Here is a 21,034-nt window from a genome sequence, read left to right on the forward strand (position 1 = left end):
TATGAAGCTTCGCGTTAATGTACAGTACCAGCTATTATACCTACCACCTTATTTTTGAAGCCAGTTTTGATGCCATCATTAGACAACCCCAATGCATTACGGGAAATTTTAACATAGTAAACTGATATACTCCATTCGCTTAGCTCGGGCATATTTTGACAGATTCATTGTCGGAAACCTACAACACAACAATTCCTACTTCTCAGTATTAATAGCTCAAGTACTACTATTGCAGACTTCTTTTTTTAAAAAAGAAGAATTATTCTAAATAGTCGAAGTGTATACTAAACCCATCAAATTTTGGGTAGTATATATTTAAAAAATATATTTTAGTTATTATAATTTAACATAACTATTTATTAGATGGTGCAGATAAATAAATATTGATTGTCGATCATTCGCAAAGTTTTATTTTATTTACTATTTAGTTTGTTTACTATTAATATTGGGTACGTGTGCTTGGTTGTATAGTAATTTCCAGCCACTTTTAGTCTGTCAAAAAGTAACTAACTTCGCAAAAAAATAGGTACTAAATTCACTAGACAGTTCGGACTGGGAATAGCGAACCGAGTATATCACGAATGCTGTTGGCAACTAAAATTAAGTCTTTTTTCTATTAATCCGTGATTTTTGTAACATGTAGTTTATTTTGGTTTATTCAATAAAAACAGAAAATATGGTTATGAGAGATATGATTGTCAGCAACACTTTAACGGGCGTGCATCAAAAAGGAAATATTTAAGAAGATACCCAAACAGGCTGCAACCTAATCACCAAACCTTTAAACATCTATTTCGGAATTTAGGCGAAAGTGGTTCATTTGTCCTAAACGTGACAACTTAGGCCGACCGAAAATCATTACGTCTGATCAAGAAGATGAAGTAATGGTTCGCGTTGACGATGATGCTTAAGTAAGTACACGGCGTTTATCTTCAGCCTTAGGAATCAGCAAAACTTCAGTTTTAAAAATCCTACTCCGTGAGCATTTTCACCCTTACCATTTTACACCTATGCAAAATATATTACCAGCAGGGTATACTCTGGGATACTAAAAATCCTTATGTTAATAGAGAAAGGCATTTTCAATATGAATTTAAATAAACGTATGGTGTGGAATCAATAGCAATCATTTTTTAGGACCATGCGATTTACCTCATAGTGTCATCGAGTGCAATAGTCTGAGGACTAGTACGCACTCCAATGCGCATCGTCCTGCCTTTCTACCTCATACAAAATTTATGATTTGCACATTTGAAATGCACATATCGATAAGAAATAAAATGTATAAAAAGAGTGCATTTTCAAAGCCATAGTTAGTCAAGCCTGGCTTTACTACGGTCCCCACGTAGGTGTCCTACGCCTGAAGGCCTTCTTCACGGGGCTCTGCACCCTGCTTGTCCTCTCTTTTGTCTGACTCTTTTGCTAGGACCTTTCTCGACTTTAAAACCGAGTTTTATTTTACCATCCCGCCTAATGAAGATGGAAACGCAGAATCAACTTCGGATTGACTAACCGAAGCCCTCTGTAGAGCACCTAGGGAGCTGATATGGAGTTATTTCTCCCTATGGTGACATTAGTTTGAATGGTGAGAACTATTTACATTTTTTACAATATGAGTTTATTGATTTGTTGGAAAAATTGCCATTAAACTTAAAGCAAAATATGTGGTTTATGCAAGATGGTGCACCACCACATACGAGCGCAGTGAGAACATACTTAAATACCAACTTTGCTGAACGTTGGATTGGTTGAGGTAGTCATTTTCCTTGGCTACCACATAGCCCAGCATTTAATCTGGTCAATGTATAGGGGCGCAATAAAACAACTTATCTGCAAGAATCTCATAAATACTCCCTACCAACTTTCTTTCTTGTGAACCAATGAGCTATTTAATATGAGACGATCTTTTATTGAACCAATTGATACGTGCATTAAAGAAAATGGTGGACATATCGAACACTTACTTTGACAAGTTTAATGTTATTTAGTTTGACTATTTCTTAATTTGGTTTGTAAATAAAATGTTTTGAATATGACTTTAATTTCATATAAAACGTAAAATGTTTTATGTCAAATCCTATTATCCTATTATTTTGTCAAATCCTATTATTAATTATCCTACTGATATATTTGTTTTCTTTAATATATCGAAAATTATTAACCCTAGTTAAAAATGTTTTATACTAAAATTCAGAAGTATAGATGTTTTTGTTAATTTTTCATTTGCTGCCTGGAGTAATTACATTAAATCAGAATTAGGCAGCTGATTTGTAAAATGCGATTATCTCGAAAACTTAAGAGTCTTAAAGTTATTAACAGGTATACCTTTTTTCTGTTCAAATAATGTCTTTATCATTTTTTGACCCAAATAGTGCTAGCTTAAAAAGCTAAAAAGTTTAAATCGCGCAAAAAATCGCGTTAAAAGCGCAAATGTAATCCACATATATAGTATGTGTGGCTCCCTCTATCAGCTACATCAAATTATGCATCAAATTATAATTCCTGATACTTAAAAGCATTCAGCTGTAAATATTTAAATATGTATGTTCACAAACATGAAAGTTATAGCGGAAAATAAAATTTTAAGTTTCAACGTAAACTCCCTGTATATTACTTAATTTTAACATTTCATTAAACCAAGTTGGCTTAAATCGTAATATTTTAAAGTGTAGAATTTACTGTTTTTTGTACAATTACTTAAGGACTTAAAAAGGTATTATTTGTAATTTATATCATATTACCATGTAAATTGTAAACTGTAACTCTGCTAATGACCATAGATGTCACATGCACGTTTTAAATAAAAAAATTAACATTGATAAAAAGCAGTCCACTAGGTGTAATTCAGATAGTGTAGATTAGCCGAAATAAAAAATAAATGGTGTATTAAATATATTTCATTTGCTGTAATATTTGCAAGAATGTAGTATTTTCGGTTTACCCCGTATATCATGAAACACCGAAAAAGATTCTTAATCTTCTTGCGTGTCTGAGATTGATAAGCTAAACATTTTTGGAGTCTATACGTGGAGTTTATAATAAACAAATTACTATTTCGATTGATCTTGGTTCCGCCTAGATACTTCGCAGGAAATAAACAACAATATTTCCGCTAATGCGGACAAGAGACTGATTTTTGGAGGATCATGTCACTTCGCGATGGAGCGCCTTAAGAAGCGCACGCTTTCATTGTAGAAGTTCGAATTTGGTCATCGGAACTTGGATGTTGGCAGCCTTAAGAGAACAATTCAGGGTCTGGAGACGTCAACATTGTGTTCGTAGAGTTTTGAACAATGTTCCCTTAATTTAGGAGTTTTGGTGAGAAGAAGGTTATTTAAGCTCAATATGCCATGTGGCAATCTTTGTATAGTGAGTTAATCACCCTTTTGTTGTAAGCTGTATCATGTGACAACGGATTTGATAACAGCGTCTGAGGGCTAGGTAAGCCGACATGATTTTAAGTGGAAAACAAGTAACCGAGTTTGAAGAATCACATATGTTATCATCCAGGGTAACATCCAGGTTTGGTATTTGATTTGATTTCTCCCAGGATTTGTACAGCCTCAATCCATGAAGTTTGTGGAAAAATGGTTTTTTTTGTTCAAATCAAGGTAACAAACTTTTTTAATAATTTAAAAAGAAATAACTAGCCAGTGAAGCAAGTATTAATATAAAAAGATTTACTCTCATGTCAATTTAAAAAGTTTATAAATAAATATAAGATTTATAAATCAGCTAATTGTCATATTTTAGTTTCTCTTAAATAAAATTAACTTTTGATAAGTAATTAATAATTCATAAAAATTTGAAAGTTTATTTTGACATATGAGAGTTACTACATCTTTTTCTGCCATTTGGTATATAACCATAGTCTTAAAGCATATTTTGTTAAAAGGTTCAATAATTAATGTTTGATGACAAATTAAGATATTTTTTTGTAATAACTGTTTACGTACAATAAAAAAAGTTTTAAGAAGAGTTTAAAAAAAATATTTCTTTGAAAAAGATATTCACCCTTATAACGTTTTTAGAAAAGAAAAACCTATACCTTGCTTTCTAAGCAGCAGGAGGATTTTTTAAACGGGGTCCTAATTTTAAATAGTTTAGAAATCTTCTTATTTAGTATTTGCCCAGGACATTTCTGTAAGTATCTCTTAGTTTCTTTTTCGTAATTAGTTCTCCCACTTCTCCACGACCTCCACGAAAAAAAAAGGAATCCTTATCCACGACCTTGCTCTACAACCAAAACACAAGTTAAGTAAGAAAAAACGTTTCTATTTATTTACCTACCCCATCTCCAAGCAGTCCAAGCCCACTAATTGTTTAGTCCCCCGTTTTAACTCCCTTTAAGCAAAATGTAATTATTACAAGAATACGTAATGCACGTTTAAAAAACAATTGAAATTATTAAATAATATGTGAATTAATATTCTAGAAGCAATTTAAGATTTTTGAGACACGCCGAAGTTATTTTTTTTTTGTAGAGATATTAATTACAAACTGCGGGTACAGTTGCGCTTGAACGACGCGCTTGATGCGAGTTTAGCGCATCAGCTGGATAAATTTCAAATTACTGTATTTTAGCGAAACTGCATCAAAATGAGTTTAGTAAAGCTCAAAAATCTCGTTTTTCCTTGTATTATAGTCCTTATTGACATAATACTATATTTTTAAATTTCATACTAACGAAAAATCGTTATAAACAAATTAGTTAACAAACAAACATTAGTTTTTTACACCTAAATTGTATACTAACTTATAAAACTTCGTCAAAACTTGATCATATTTAATTTTTCAAAACTTATTTCAAAGCATATAAATCTAGCATTAAAATGAGGTGCTTTAAATCTTTTTACTTTAAGCAAAAGCAAAAATGTCTGATAACGTCGATAATTTGTTATTTTTTAACAATAAATTAGCAATATCTCGGATTCTAATACACCGATTTTTATTTTTAAAAATCTGTTTAGTTTGGTTTTTTATAAAGAAACTAATCATGATTTGAAAAAGGGTATATTGAACTGTTTTTATTAATTTAATTTATTGTCTTTATTTATTATTAAAGGTTCTATTTATAACACTTACAAATTTATTAAAGTCTTTATTACTAATTTAGTTCACACTAATAATTATATAATTTATCTACATTTATTATAATACGTGCGTTACATTTTAAAAACTCGACGCGATGTTTAAAAACTAACTGTCGTGTTTACAACAAAATTCCTCTTTAAATATAAAATGCCGTTAGTTCCGGAATTGCCACGACTCCCCATTGAAGAGCCCAGATTGTCGCTCATACTGGTTTTATTCGGCCTGCTTCTGGAAATTTCAAGTCGGGGATGACTCATCAGAAATCAGGTAAACAGGTCTTTTAACTGAGCGCCGAAATAACTAGAATAGAAAAGAACTAGTCATAATATATTTACAATTTTTTACGCCATAATATTTATCGTAACAATATCTTAATTGGATCTACAATTGTGTAGGAGTAAAGGCTATGATATTGAAATTCACTATGTCAGGCATCCATACGGGTGTCCAAGCAAGGGTCAAGGTAAAAAACAACAAAATCATGTTTGTGCCTTGTGCAAACCAGTCTCTCAATATGTGTGAAGTTTATGCATTTAAAATTAACTCTAGCTGTGTAACGTTTTTTGCAACTTTAAAAAGTGTATATAATTTCTTATTGTCCCATCCACATAGATGGGAGATTTTAATGGAAGTTACAGGTGTATCTGTAAAACAGCTATCTGACACTAGATGAAGTGCCCATTAAGAAGCTATGAAACCTATTTTGAAACATTTTGATAAATTAATTTAAGCTACAGAAAAATTATGTGACGCCAAGGAAAATATTATAACACGGGGCACTGGTGAAATTTTACTCTCGAATATTTGTAATTCTTGGATTCATTATATAATAAAACTCCGAAGTTTGAAAATCTTTTTGGAAGGCAGTTGATATTACAATTTTAAACAACAACAAAAATGAAATGGAAAATACAAAAATACTCACAGACAAACAGGCCATCGAAATTTGCAAATTTAAGAATGCTTTTCATTCTCATATTAACTTCATTAAGAAGGATACTTTGGAACCATTGATAAATCTGGATCATTTAACCCCATCAAGAATTAGATTAATCGATAACTCGAACAGTCAATATCTTATAGCAATATTAAGGGAACCAGATATTTTAAAAGCTATTAAGCTATAACTTGCTTTTCACCAACACAAGCGTTAAACTCTTTTTTGCTTCCCACCAAGACTGAAGATCTACGAAAAATCTTTCTAAAATTAAACGATGCCTATGGAATTGGTCCAAGTGAGGTGAAAGATGATCATAATGCTTTTAGGTCTAAGTCACTTCGGAACAAATTATTTATTTATTACAAACCCCAAAAACTCGAAGTTTAGGTAGGATTTTTTTCGCTCAGAACTTTCGGAAATTCCAAAATGTATGCTTAAATTTTTTCTGGGCACTTTCTTTCTGCGGTCGTGAACTATAATTTTAGTGATATTTTAGATAGGCTAGTCTGTATTTTCAATAAGGCATTGTCCTTAATTACAATTAAGTCAAAACATTACAAACCCTGGACTACCAAAGGTATCCGCATATCAGTCAAGATTTTGCATTCACTACTGTATATCAATAAATTAACTACCATCATCTTTGTCACTTAATATATTACCAATTACAGAGGAACCTATCTAAAACTTATCAAAACAGCTAAAAATGTACTATCAAAATCGTCTGAGAAACTCTAAAAATGTTGCAAAAGAAACTTGGTCCATAATAAACGATCTTCGAAATAAAACTAACGCAACTCAAACATTTTCTCTTCTAAACCCTGAAAATTTAAATGAATACTTCGTTGATGTAAGTAAAAATATAACATCAACTATTTTGCCACAAAAAGATCTCATTTCCTATCTTTCCAATTCAAAAAACGTCTCGAATATATTTTTTATTAGACTAGTTGATAAATCTGAACTGATCCAAACCATCAATAGTATCAAAAGCAAATCTGCCGGTAGTACTGATGGACTATCCATAAAAATGTTCTTAAATCTCCCAAAAAATGTGTTGGAAGTCTTGGTCTCACTAAATAATGATTCCTTTGAAAAGGTATATTTGTAGAGTGCCTAAAGACAGCTATTACTATTCCTTTTCAAAATAGTGGTAAAAAATCGAATGTCTGCAACTATAGACATATTGCCTTACTACCGGTACTATCCAAAATTATTCAGAGACTTATAAAAACCTGACTTATGTCCTTTTTTGTTGAAAACAACATTTTATCACAAAGTCAGTTCGGCTTTTTATCTAATAAATGTGCCAGTGATGCTATGTTTGCTGTACTACGTGAGGTCTACCAAGCAATAAAATAATCTTTACACTGCCACTGTTTTTTCTGACTACGCCAAAGCTTTTGATTGTGTAAATCAGGAATTCAAGGTATTTCTTTGAATTGGTTTTATTCATTTATTTCAGTATTGGCTCCTTTACTTTTTCTTATCTTTATAAATGACGTCACCAACTTAAAAATCAATAAAAAAATTTCTTTTTGCTGATGATACCAGTATCACATTCACGCAACTATACCTTCTGATCTACTTAAAATAAAAACCTGGTTCGACTTTTATTTACTCTCTTTAAACGTGGATAAGACAGTAGTATTATCCTATAAAGCAGCCAAATCAGTATCGTTGAATTTGCAAATTTCTTGGTATTTTTATAAACAGCAACCTTAAATGGTCTCTTCATATCGATTTGTTAAGTAAGAAACTAATATCAGTCTGCTTCGCAATAAGATCTGTTTCGAAGGAAATTAATTTAGCATCTTCCAAAAAAACATATTTTTCTTTGCTCGCGTCTCATCTTTGATATGGTCATCCTTTTTGGGGTTCTAGTTCAGCTGCCCAATCTAATGTTATTTTTAAATTACAAAAAAGAGCAATACGGTATCTTTTTGGCCTCAGTAGAATAACACATTCTAGAAGCTACTATAAAAATCACGGGATTTTATTATATAACCATCTCTCTTTACAACTTAAATTTGCAACATTTTCCATAAGTTAAGTAAAATGACAAAAGCCTATCTATTTGAAAGACCAAATTATTTAGTAGAAGAGGTTCTTAACGAAGAACTAAGAAATTAGAGTACCTTTATACAGGGTGTTTCAAAAAGGTATGTCACAAATTAAATCACGCATTCCGGGGTCAAAAATAAATTGATTGAATCCAACTTACCTTAGTACAATAGTGTACACAAAGAAAGTTACAGCCCTTTGAAGTTACCAAATAAAAATTGTTTTTTTGCATTATCTCCTAAACTATTTGACATTTTGTAACAAAAATGGATACGTTACTTTCTTGTTCTGAAAGCATTTTTCATACAAAAGAAACAACAAAATCTAAGCGCACAGAAAAATTTTAAGGGGGTGTGCAGCCCTAAATCGCCCAAACTTTTGAGTACATTCAAATCAAATGAATTTTGTGGCATCATTAGTTTAACACATTATTTTTAAAACTCTTTTGCTTCTTATCACTTTTTTAAAAAACTGGTATTTTCCTAGTTGGTCATAAAATTACAATTAGTTTCTACGGATACAACAATTACAAACATTTTCATCAATAATAGTCAATAATTTAAAGCAATCATTTATTGTGTGAATAAGATTAATATTAAAAATTTTGATATTACAATGGCCTACACATTTCAGGGAATGGCAGATATGCATTTAACTTTGGGTAAGTTGGATCAGATTAAATTATGATTTCAATAAACTGTCGGGAATATCGTAGGTGAATGTCAAGGGCATAGTGCAGCAGCCGCAAGGCATTATACAGTAAAATACTTCAATCGAAATAAACCCTATGGGCGATTATTTCTGAACATTGATCGTCGTTTACAGGAAACGGGTACATTCCAACCGCAAGTTGCTGCCAATGGTGGTTGTCCAATAATGGATGCAACTGATGAAGACATTTTAGAAATCATTGAAGAAGTCCCTGGAACAAGTGCAAGGGTAATAGTTGCTCAACTAAATGTTCGTCACGTAAGGGTTTGGAGGCGTTTGAAGGATCAGCTGCTTAAACCTCATCACTTAACAACGGTTCAAGAGTTATTGGTTGAAGATTATCCTAAAAGAATTAGATTTTGCGATTGGTTGTTAATGGAAGACACTCGAAATGTTAATTTTATTAGAAATATTTTGTTTGCCGATGAGGCTACCTTCAGTAGAAATGGAATAACAAACCATCGTAACGAGCACATTTGGGCCGACGAAAATCCTCACGCCAAAAAAACGACTCATCACCAAAGGAGTTTTAAAGTTAATGTTTGGTCAGGAATTGTGGATAACAATCTAATAGGCCTAGTATTTCTTTCCAATAATTTAAATGGTGATAATTATTTGCAATTCTTGGCAAATAATTTACAAGAGTGTTTGGAAGAAGTGAATATTGCAATAAGGCAAAATATGTGGTTTCTACAAGATGGCGCTCCACCGCATTACAGTAATGAAGTCCAGGAATACCTTTGCAGGCAATATCCTGGTCGGTGGATTGGAAGGGGTCGTGACGCACCTATTTCTTGGCCACCCAGAAGTCCAGGTCTTAACCCCATGGACTTTTGCATTTGGTGGTTTATGAAAGAGAAAGTGTATTCTGTAACAATAGACGACGAACAACAATTGAGGGTTAAAACTTATTAAAGCGTATTAAAACGATACCGAATATGTATTGAAGAAAATGGGGATCATTTTGAACATTTATTGTAATATCATGTTTATAGAGATTATAGACATTTTTTGTACTTGTTAATTCATTTAAGACATTTATTTAGTTGCACGTAATTTTTTAAAGTTTAATGAAAAGGGCCGTAACTCAATAAAAACTGTTTTTTCAAAAAAGTGATAGGAGCAAAAAAATTTTAAAAATAATGTGTTAAACTAATAATGCCACAAAATTCATTTGATTTGAACGTACTCAAAAGTTTGGGTCCATTTTTATTACAAAATGTCAAGTAGTTAGTTTAGGAGATAATGCAAAAGAACAATTTTTATTTTGTTACTTTAAAGGTCTGTGTAACTTTTTTTGTGTACACTTTTGTACTAAGGTAAGTTGGATTCAATCAATTTATTTTTGTCCCCGGAATGCGAGATTTAATTTATGACATATCTTTTTGAAACACCCAGTATATACGTAACTAAAGTATTTATATATATATATATATATATATATATATATATATATATATATATATATATATATATATATATAGCTAAGCTGGCGCACGTCTACAGCGTAGAGACGTCTTTCTTCAGACGCTCCGCTTCTAAGACGGGCTTATGCTTAAACTTAAACTTTTAGTTCATAAAATTTATGTAAATTTTGCAATGGATTATTTACTTTATTATCTTTTATTTTATGATATTGACGATTTACGTAATTTCGGTAAAATTGTACAATTTTCAGTGACAATAAAGCATATTTCTATTTTATTCTATTCTAATGCTAAATAATCTAGAACTATCTGCCACTAATAAGCTTGTTTTTAAACTGATTCGTACACCATTATTTTTTCTTTCCCATCTATGCAGCTGATCCCCACTCCTCTTTTTAAGATATATCACAAACTTTGACTTTTTACGCTCTATTAAGCAAGTGGCTTTTAAATACGTTATTTAAAGCAAATAAGTACAAATAAGAAAGTGTAGTAGCATTTTTCTGTCTCTGATCTCTATAATTTCATTTTCTGGTTCCCATTTATTGTCTTATATACAACAGATTATATTATATTTATTACACCGCTTCAGGTAAACTGGTCTGCGGTTGACAGATAAATCTTAACCTTCCCCCTATCACGTTCAAAATTCTTTTCTTTTAGCATACAGTGCTTCTCCCGCATTACAAATTATTATTATAATAGACTTTGGCTGTGTTCACGGGAACTCAAGCCCAATAGGCGTTTGTCACTCTTTTGTCTTTTACTCAATTGCATTGTATGACAATGGAGCTGGAACGCTCTTGTTTTAATTGTTTCTGGAGGCACACGGCCTACTCTAATTAAATTTTTCATATAAACACTAGGTGTGTTCAACTCAATATAAAGGGGTAAATTCACTGCTTGGTTACGACATTCGTTCTACATGTAAGAGTGGTAAACCTGGCTCAAATTGTCGATGTCGGTTCTTTTGTTTATTGCAGATGGGTTCTTGAGGATCTCACACATTTCAATAAAGGAGCGTTTCTGATGGTTATTTTGTTTCACCAGTATTTTGGTATTTGTGAAGTCAATGTGATGGTTGGTGGAAATGGCGTGTTGTGCAAGGGCACAAGAGGGTTTGGAAAGTCTAATGTCGCTTTTGTGTAAAGTTATACGCCTTAGAAGCGACCGACTGGTCTGGCCAATGTAGCAGGAGTTTCATTCTGAACAGGGTATCTGATTGACAACATTAGTTTGCTCTAATGAGCTTAGTGGAGGTTTAGACTTAGAGAATAACTTTCCAATGGTTTTACTATTTTTTAGGTATATTTTGACGGGTAAGTTTTTGAATAATTTAGTAAGCTTGTTCGTAATTTGTGGGAAAGAGGGAAGAGAAGCATATTTTGTGGCTGGTTTTGGGGTTAACGGGGAATTGTTCATCTGTTTGGTGCTGTTGGATATGAAGACTAAGTATTGCACCGTTAGGTGCTTCCGAAATAGAATTACCATAGCTTTTAGAGAAAAGATATCTATTGATGATGGATATGGGGTAAGAGTTATCAATGAGAATGGATTTGAGTAAATCCAAAGATTCCCTCTTGTACCGCGTATGGGTCAACGTGTGTACTCTAAAGCTAAGAGTTTGTACAAGGTTATGTTTGTATCTCATTGGGTGTATAGAGTGGTAATTTAAGAACCGGTTGGTCGCCATTTCTTTCATGTACCACATAGTACCCAATATGTTACTATGTGTGCGTATGATTCGCATATCCAAAAACGGTGATAAAGCTGAAAAACTGATGAAGCTTTAGAAATATAAAGCGAAACGTTTTCGATAAACTTATGAAGTAGTTGACTTCTTTTGGTGGCCTGTTTGAAATCTATGAATATAATGTGAACGTCAATATCGCATTCCCACAATTTGTTTAGAATTTGTTTTACTGTGAATAGCTTAGTTGTAGATCTTACTCATCGAAAACCAGTTTGACATTCCCAGACAATATTTTCAGTTAGTTGTTAAAGTCGTTTATTTAGTATGTAAAAAAATTTTGTACACTGTGCACAAGTGTTATTTATACCCTAGTTTTAAAATGTACTGCTTTAGTCACTTGACATTGGATATTGTTATGTATTTTGGTACCCATGCTAGTGTCAGATATCCCTGAGGTTGGTAATATGCCAAGAAGGGCTGTTGTGACATGGTGGCCAGTAGACTTAGAAGTTTAGTTGTTACTGTTAATTGTACAGTTTTAATTTAATATTGATTAAATGGTGTTCTCGTCAACTACTTATTTTATTAATACACAACATTCTGGCGACGAAGTTGGGATAATATAGTTTGTGCTGGGTGATTTCGGAAGTTTATAGAAACTGGCGGTAATCGGCAATATAGAAGCATTCGGCAGGAAAGCTGAAGAATTCGAGATATACCTGAAACGAATAGAGCATCTTTTTGCGGTGAACAAAGTATCGGAGGAAACAAAAGTCTCAATGTTTATCACGCTAGCTGGTTCTAATGTGTATCAGACACTGAAAAATTTATCTGCACGTTACTCACCATCTGTATCTGAAATTTATGAACGATTTATTTTTAACAAATGCAATCAGAAGATAGATCAGTCTGTTTCAGAATATATCGTTGAAATTCGTAGACTTGCAAGCACGTGTAACTTTAAGCAGTTTTTGAATGAAGCATTACGAGATTGATAGGTTTGTGTGTGAGTTAAGATCGAAAAATATTCAACGAAAACTATTAGCAGATGAAAAATTGACATTTCAAAGTGCCTGTAAAGCTGCTCAAGCAGCAGAATTGGCTGAAAAACAAGTTAGAAATTTGTCTGAAGAAACTAGTGTAAATAGTGTCAGAAACACCAATTATAATAAGACTCATAATCAGAAAAAAGTGAGGGTGTACAAAAGTAATAATTCGTTTAATTTTTAAAGTGGTAAAGGTGAAGAAGTTTGCAACAAATTTAATCGTCAGCATGCCAAGGATAAGTGTCCGGCAAAAAGATGGAGATGTTTTTCCTGTCAGAGATTTGGCCATGTTAGAGATGTGTGTCCTATGTCCAAATTAGCCAACATTGGTGAACAAAATCAAGATAATATAGTTTCTAGTGTATCTAGTGCAGATCAGTTTAAAGAGGTGTGTAATGGTCCGTATGTTTCAAACCAGGTATGTAACAATGATAATTCAGCTCATCAAGTGAGGTTAATAGTTAATGAAGTACCAATACAGTTTGAAGTCGATACAGGTGCTTGTAAGACTGTAATGGCCCACAAAGTGTTTGTTGATTTATTAAATGTACCTCTAAATAAAGTGTCATTCAAATTAAATTCAGTTTCAGGTCAAAATATAGTACCAATAGGAAACTGTAGGGTCTGTGTATGTAATAAAAAAGATAAATTTAATTTGAGTTTAACAGTTATTGAATTAGATAAGGAATTTGTTTCTTTACTTGGTAGAAATTGGTTAAATATGTATATTATTTCCAGATTGGCAAAATAGTTTTTCTATTAAATATCTGAATTTGTCAGAAAAATCCAAGTTAATTGGGCTATTACAGGATAAATTTAAGAATGTTTTTGATAAAAATTTATGTTCTTCCATAAAGAAATTTGAAATTAAGTTCAATATAAAGGATAATGTAGTACCTATTGTAAAGAAAGTATATACTATGCCATTTGCGTTGTAACCGAAAGTGGAGCGAAAACTTGAGCAAATGGTGCAAGTGGGTATATTAAAACCAGTTACTTTTAGTGAGTGGGCATCACCCATTGTTATAGTACCCAAGAAAACCGGAGATGTCAGGATTTGTTCAGATTTTCGCACTACCGTAAATAAAATATTGAATGTAGATCAGTACTATGTTTACAGTATTGGATCTTTCTGGAGCATATCAAAAATTAACAGTACATCCTGAATACCAAAAATATCTGACAATTAATACACATGTGGGGATGTTATAGTTCCCTAGATTAACATACGGAATAGCTTGTGCTCCAGCACTATTTTAATCAGTTATGGATCAGATTTTATGTAGTATACCAAAGGTTTACTGTTATTTGGATGATATACTTATTAGTGGAGAGTCTAAAGAGGAAATGTCGAAAAATGTTGAGTAGATTTAAGTAGATTGAATGAATGTAATGTCAAAGTAAATATGGATAAATGCAAATTTTTTTAATCAGAAGTAGAGTATTTAGGGCATAAAACTGATAGTTTTGGAGTACAATTAACTGAAAATTACGGGCAATAAGAGAGGCACCAGAACCAAAAAATAGTACTCAGTTAAGGGTCTATTTAGGACTTATTAACTATTATAACAAATTCATTCCAATATTGTCATCTCAGTTACATCCTCTGTATAAATTATTGGAAAAGGATGTAGAATTTAAGTTTAATCATGAGGCACGAAAGGGTTTCATGCTTAGTTAGCAGTTGATTAATAATAACCGAATTTTAACACATTATTATCCAAATAAACCAATAGTTGTTTCTTGTTGTGCAAGTTCCTATAGAGTAGGTGGTGTTCTCAGTCATAGGGAACATGGTGTATAAAAATCAATATGCTATGCTTCTAGTTCATTATCAAAAGCTGAACAGAATTATTTACAATTGGAGAGCTTTAGCAATTATATTTAGTGTAAAAAAAATTTCATAAATATATATATATATGGTAGATCATTTACTCTGGTGTCTGATCATCAACCATTAAAAATTAGTTTTAATCCAAATAAAAATATTTCAGTTATGTCAGCTTCTAGAATTATTCCTTGGAATATTATATTATCAGCTTATGATTATGAGATAGAACATAGAAAGGGCTCACAACTTTTTGAAGCAGATATGTTATCCAGATTACCCTTAAATGATTCTACTGAAGTTGATAGTGGAATTAATGCCTTTAACTTTGACAGATGAATTACCAATTAATTATAAGGACATTGCCAAGATGTCCAGTAAAGATCCAGTACTAAGGAAAGTAATAGATTATATCAAAACAGGTTGGCCAAATAATGTTGGCAGTGAATTTAAAGCATATTATAGTAAACGTAATGAACTTTGTATTGAAGAAAATTGTCTAATGAAAGGTATAAAATTGTTATCCCAGAAGCTTTACACAAAGGTATTTTGGCGCTTCTTCATTAAGATCACATAGGTATATTGCGTACAAAAATGCTTGCTAGATCTATTATCTGGTAGCCAAACTTGCAACCAAAAATTGAGGTTCTGGTGAATTCATGTCATGTTTGCCAGGTAAATAGAAAACAGCATGAAAAATATTTAATATCATGGCCTAAGACTGAAAATGTGTTCTCAGGTGTTCTCATTGATTTTTATAAGAAAAATGGAGTCGTGTTTTTGCTCATAGTGGATAGTAAATCAAAATGACCTGACATTCACATAATGTCAAAGGGCACTAATTTGACTCAAACTGTTGAAAAGTTGAAACTAACATTTTCAGTTATAGGTTTACTTGATGTAATTGTGTCCACCTTTTTACTCATTAGAGTTTGATAAATTTTGTCACATAAATGGTATTACTCTCTTAAAGGCACCAGCTTATCACCCACACTCCAATGGAAGTGCGAAAAGGCATGTTGAGATTGTCAAAGAGGCAATGGATAAATATGTTTCTGGCCAATCAACTTTGTCGGTAGAACAACAACTTGTAAATTTTTTATTTAGTTATAGGAGTACGCCAACAAGCTCAGGTATTAGCCCAAACGAAATGATTTGTAAAGTCAAGCCGAAAACAAGGTTAGATTTGTTAAAACCAAAGAAAAATAGTCAAACAAAATTATTAAATGTGCAGGTACCCCTGTTTTCGGCTAGTGATAAACTGTTAGTGGGGGGTTTAGGCCCATTGTGTAGTGAAAAGTTGGAGAAATTTTGGAACACATAAGCGCTGTGACACATTAAGTTAAGGTGGAAGATAAAAAGTTATAAAAACATGTTAATAGTTTAAGCAAATATATTGAGAACAATAAAAATGTTATAGATAGAAAATCCTATTCACATATAACTGATGATGCTACTAATAATAAAAGTGTATTACCTGAGAAGGTTGATTGGTCCACACCGTGCAATACATCATTAGATAATAATGTACCACAAATGGTAGTTACAGACATAGGTAACTAAAATACTAATGACAGTCCTACTGTACAAAACCAACTAGAGGTGCTTGTACGACGTAGCAGTCGTATAAGGCAAACACCTCAAAGGTTAGATTTGTAAACATAGGTTTAGATTATCTTTCATAAGAGGAGATTAGGTCTGCTTCTTCTTGATATTGTCCTGGAACATCAAGAAGAAGCAGAACTAATCTGAATTGACAATGGCAAGTGAGACCTAGCCGAAACGTCGCCAAAACAATGGTTTTTCAAAAAAACAAAACTATTTAACGCGGAGTCAAACCCGGAAAACAACGGAATCCATAATATACCATAATATATATATATATATATATATATATATATATATATATATATATATATATATGTTTATGTATATATATGCTTTCTGTGGTTTTCCGGGTTTGACTCCGCGTTGAATCATTTTGGTTTTGAGAAAAACCATTATTTTGACGACATTTCAGCAAGGTTGCACTTGCCATTATCAAGTCAGTTTGTGACCTTTGTATAAATATTAGAATAGAAATATTGACAATTAGCTTTGCATCTACCACAGTGATCTTATTAAGGAGGGAATCTAAATTTACTAAAATACACTAAAGTGTATAAAATACTATACAATGTATCAGGTATCAACACTGAAAATATGTACCGATAAAATCAGTAGGATGGACTATACTCCTTAGTAGAGAGTACAAACCTAAAACGCGGATCGTAGCAAATGAACTAGGAAATTTACATATACTAGAAACGTGATGGAATTACTGTGAAGATCTATATAAAAACGAAAAGGGGTTCCATTTAAAAACATATTACAAATTACCTATCCCAAAGGGTCCACAGTCCACTTTCGATAGTAAAAGAAGGTAAAAACTCGCTGAATAAAAACTAATCTCCTGATATTGATGTTATACAAAGAGAACTTCATCCACTTTATCTGTACCGCTGTATTGAATATAGGAAACTGACCATGAAAGTTAACTTCAATCTGTATTCCATTACATTGAAAAGAGACAACTACAAGATGCGTGAACTATCGTACATTGTCACTTAGGTGCTATGCCACTAAAATCTTGCTGTATATACTTAAAGCTAGATTTGGAGCGTATCTACACCACCAAATACCAGAAGAAGAAGCAGGTTTTGTGAAAGATAAAGGTACTCCAGAACAATACTAAACATACGATAACGTATCGAAAAGTCTAAATTATTTATCAATCATAATATTTGTATAGTATATGTCTATAAAAAGACATTTGATTGGGTTTCTTGGTAAAATCTTTGGCCTATCTTAATAAATATGGGCGCACCAGTTTTCTGGTGATTGGACATCATTCATTCATTCACTCTACCATTCTATCCGATTACAGGTGATAGACTGTAGTTCTTTTTTTAATAGATTGCTCTCAAAGTTCCTTCCTTGGTCACTGTGGAACTACTTGGCCACTGAAAGGAATTCCAAATTGGCTGACGTACTCTTTAATCAACACATCTGCAATAGTGGCGGCCTTCATACCTTGACTATGCTGCGCTTTGTAATCATCAACTGTGTTCTCTTTTTGGAACTATCATTATTTCTAAGTACTCGTCTAAGAAAGAAATCCTTTATAATGAAGGAGTCCCACTTGGCCAGATAGATATTACTTACCAAGACGGTTTTTCTTTCGATTTTCCATAAAACTGGCTTTTGTGCTTGGATTCTCGGACACGTGAGACACATTCCATATTTCCTGATTTTATGTTTATGTACGACAAACCTATGGTGAACATCGTAGTTAAAGGTTGAATCAGTACTTAGTCCAGATGTAAATCCCAGAAAGACGGATAGTCAGATGAAGAACTAGGTGAGGGATTGTTGCACAAAAATATTCAGAACATACTTCTTTTTCGAAACATCGAACATCTGGACGAATATGTAATAATCAACTTCATCCGAAAGATTTTTTACTCTATTTCTGTTCTTCTTTCTGTTCTCACAGTAAATGGCAACAAATTGTATGTTTACGGTTGTTTTCTCTCTCTCCAGCAGTATACTTAATCTTATAAAACGAATGCAACAATCCCTGTACAAATATTTATTTCCGCACATTCAATTTAATTAAGGTGACAAAACCGTTTTACTTTTTTTTTTCTCTAAAACGGTGTCATTGAACTGCTATAAATAAAAGAAGAAAATAACCATTCTCGTAATAGTTTTCAATCTCTGGGGTCGCATATATTCAGATGCGCCAAGATTTAAATTCAATACAGAACAGCGAATACTTCATTCTACAAGTAGTGCTTGCTGTGTCGCTATCTTAGACATTAATGTAACGTGCGGAAACGAATTGAAATAGCTACTACTGCATATGTTACAATTACAGTATAAAATGAATAAATGAGTATATTTGGTAATTTCAAAAGTTTAGTATTCACACTCAATGAAATTTAAGAAGTTTAATTAAAGAAATTTAAGTTTATTTATTAAGTTTATCGGAGTGATCATATTATTTTTATAAATTCTTGTATAAAACTAAGACTAAAAGTAGCGATCATTCTTATGCTTTGAGCTGTGGTGTATAAAGACAATTGTAATCTTCTGCCATAAAAACTGTGCTATCAAGTTTATCCAAATCGAGAATGGTAAATCATAGATTGACGATTTCATGACATTAAATGCATTCATAAACGAAAATATATAAATGAAAGAATGTCTTGATTACACAATGTATACCAACAAACGTAAGTGAAAAATAAGGATTTAATTTTTTAGTTTCAGCTTTATGGTGAAGTAAATGAGTCAATTTATTTAATTAATTAATTTAATTAATTAAATAATAACAAATTTTGTGATATTTTTTCTTGTTTTGTGTACTAATAATAGTGGTATGTATTTATGTATTATTAAAAATATATAATTTATTTTATTCCAGTGTGGGATGCGAACTATTTATACCAGCTCACCGCTCTCCTTACCCAACATTCCATCTTAGACTTACCCAATTATTGATCCTAGAACTCATCTCACCTACACTGCAAGAGTTGGATTCACCTACACTGCAAGTCCTTTTGATCGTGTTTGAGCGGAATGGGAAAGGGGGAAACTTCCAATGAAACACCAACCAAAATACATAAAAAAGATAAACCCACACTACATAAGACATTAATATTGGGTTGTTTTTGTTTGTCTGTGATTTAGTGTCATGTCAACTAAAATATTTTTACGTTTCTAAGTTTTTTTTTAATGTTGGATCCTGTTGGAGGAGATTTTCCCACCCCCCGTGTATTCCCCATGTAAAGAAAAAGAACAAATGGTTATAATAAGCGAAAATAGGATAGCATCGGGACAATCACAATTTACCAACAAATTTAAACAAACGGTGAGAACAATTGACAGAAAGTACGATAAGGATCGAGAAGGCAAGATCAGCTTTGGTCAAAATCTTTAACAGTCACGTTGTAAAAAAAAGTTCGTTTACTAAAATCCTACATATTCTCCGTTCTTCTACATAAAGTGGACTCGTGGAGCTTAACTGAAGGATCCTGAAGAGACCGGAAGGGTTTGAAATATGATGCTACAGAAGCATGTTAAGGATTTTCGGCATAAACAAAATTACTAATGAAAAAGTTCTATAAAGAATCGTAACTAGTCCTAACCATAAAATGTTGCAAACTTTAATGACTGGGCTAGATAATACATAATAAAAAATGATACGACCTCCTTTGGACCATATTTCAAGGTAAGGTGCAAGGAAAAAGATGTTCAGGAAGAATGTCTTCTTAACTTATGTCCTGGCTATAACCTACAAAAATATTTTAACTTGACTACTATTGGATTTTTTAGGGCAGCAGTCAACATAGTCATGTTAAGCAAGGCGCAAATTAACACACATATAGCATGTGTGAGGTGACCTGGCACGAGGGGCACGACGCGTAGGTGCCACGCTTGCTGCGTGGAGATCCCCAAATTGAGACGCAGTCGTATGTACTGTGCGGTGATCTGCATAATAAGGTGCACTTTGAGAAGGTCTCGCATTGTTGGAAAATGTCGGATGCAAGAACAAAACATTTATTAACTCGTTGACTGCGCATGACTCGGATCCGAGTCAGCAGCGATGAGCGCTTGATGCCCATGACTCGGATCCGAGTCGAAAGCATAGAGAAATTGAAATCAGTATTATTCTGTTAACCTTTGAGTGAAGTCGTCGATTTTTTGTGAGCGCGTGGGTTAGGTAGTGTGTATTCGAAAAGTACTGTTTGTTTTCATTTGACAGTAGTGTATCAAGGATATTTGAGATAGATATGGAACATGATCAAACTGGACCTTCAGGTATTAAACAAGTGAAATAGCAGAGAAATGAACGGAAAAAACTAACACGGGACGAGTTATATAATATACTAAACTATGAGATGACTCCGAATCTTCTTCTGACAATAATTATTCCACTAAGTAAATTATATTTCTTTTAATTAATCTTAGATAATAAGGGATAATTTATTATTGTACAGACGATGATATATTTGATGAAATGGCTGGCATTATGGACCGAGACCAAGACAATAACATACCTGAGAGATGGGATGTAAGAAACCGAGCTGCAACTTAAAAAGATGATGTTTCTGAAATGCGAAGTTTGCTATTTATAAAACCTTCTATTAATTTATCCTCTATCGAATAGGAAACCAATAAATTATT

This window comes from Diabrotica undecimpunctata, chromosome 2 (assembly GCF_040954645.1).
Source record: "Diabrotica undecimpunctata isolate CICGRU chromosome 2, icDiaUnde3, whole genome shotgun sequence".
In the NCBI taxonomy this organism is placed as follows: domain Eukaryota; kingdom Metazoa; phylum Arthropoda; class Insecta; order Coleoptera; family Chrysomelidae; genus Diabrotica; species Diabrotica undecimpunctata.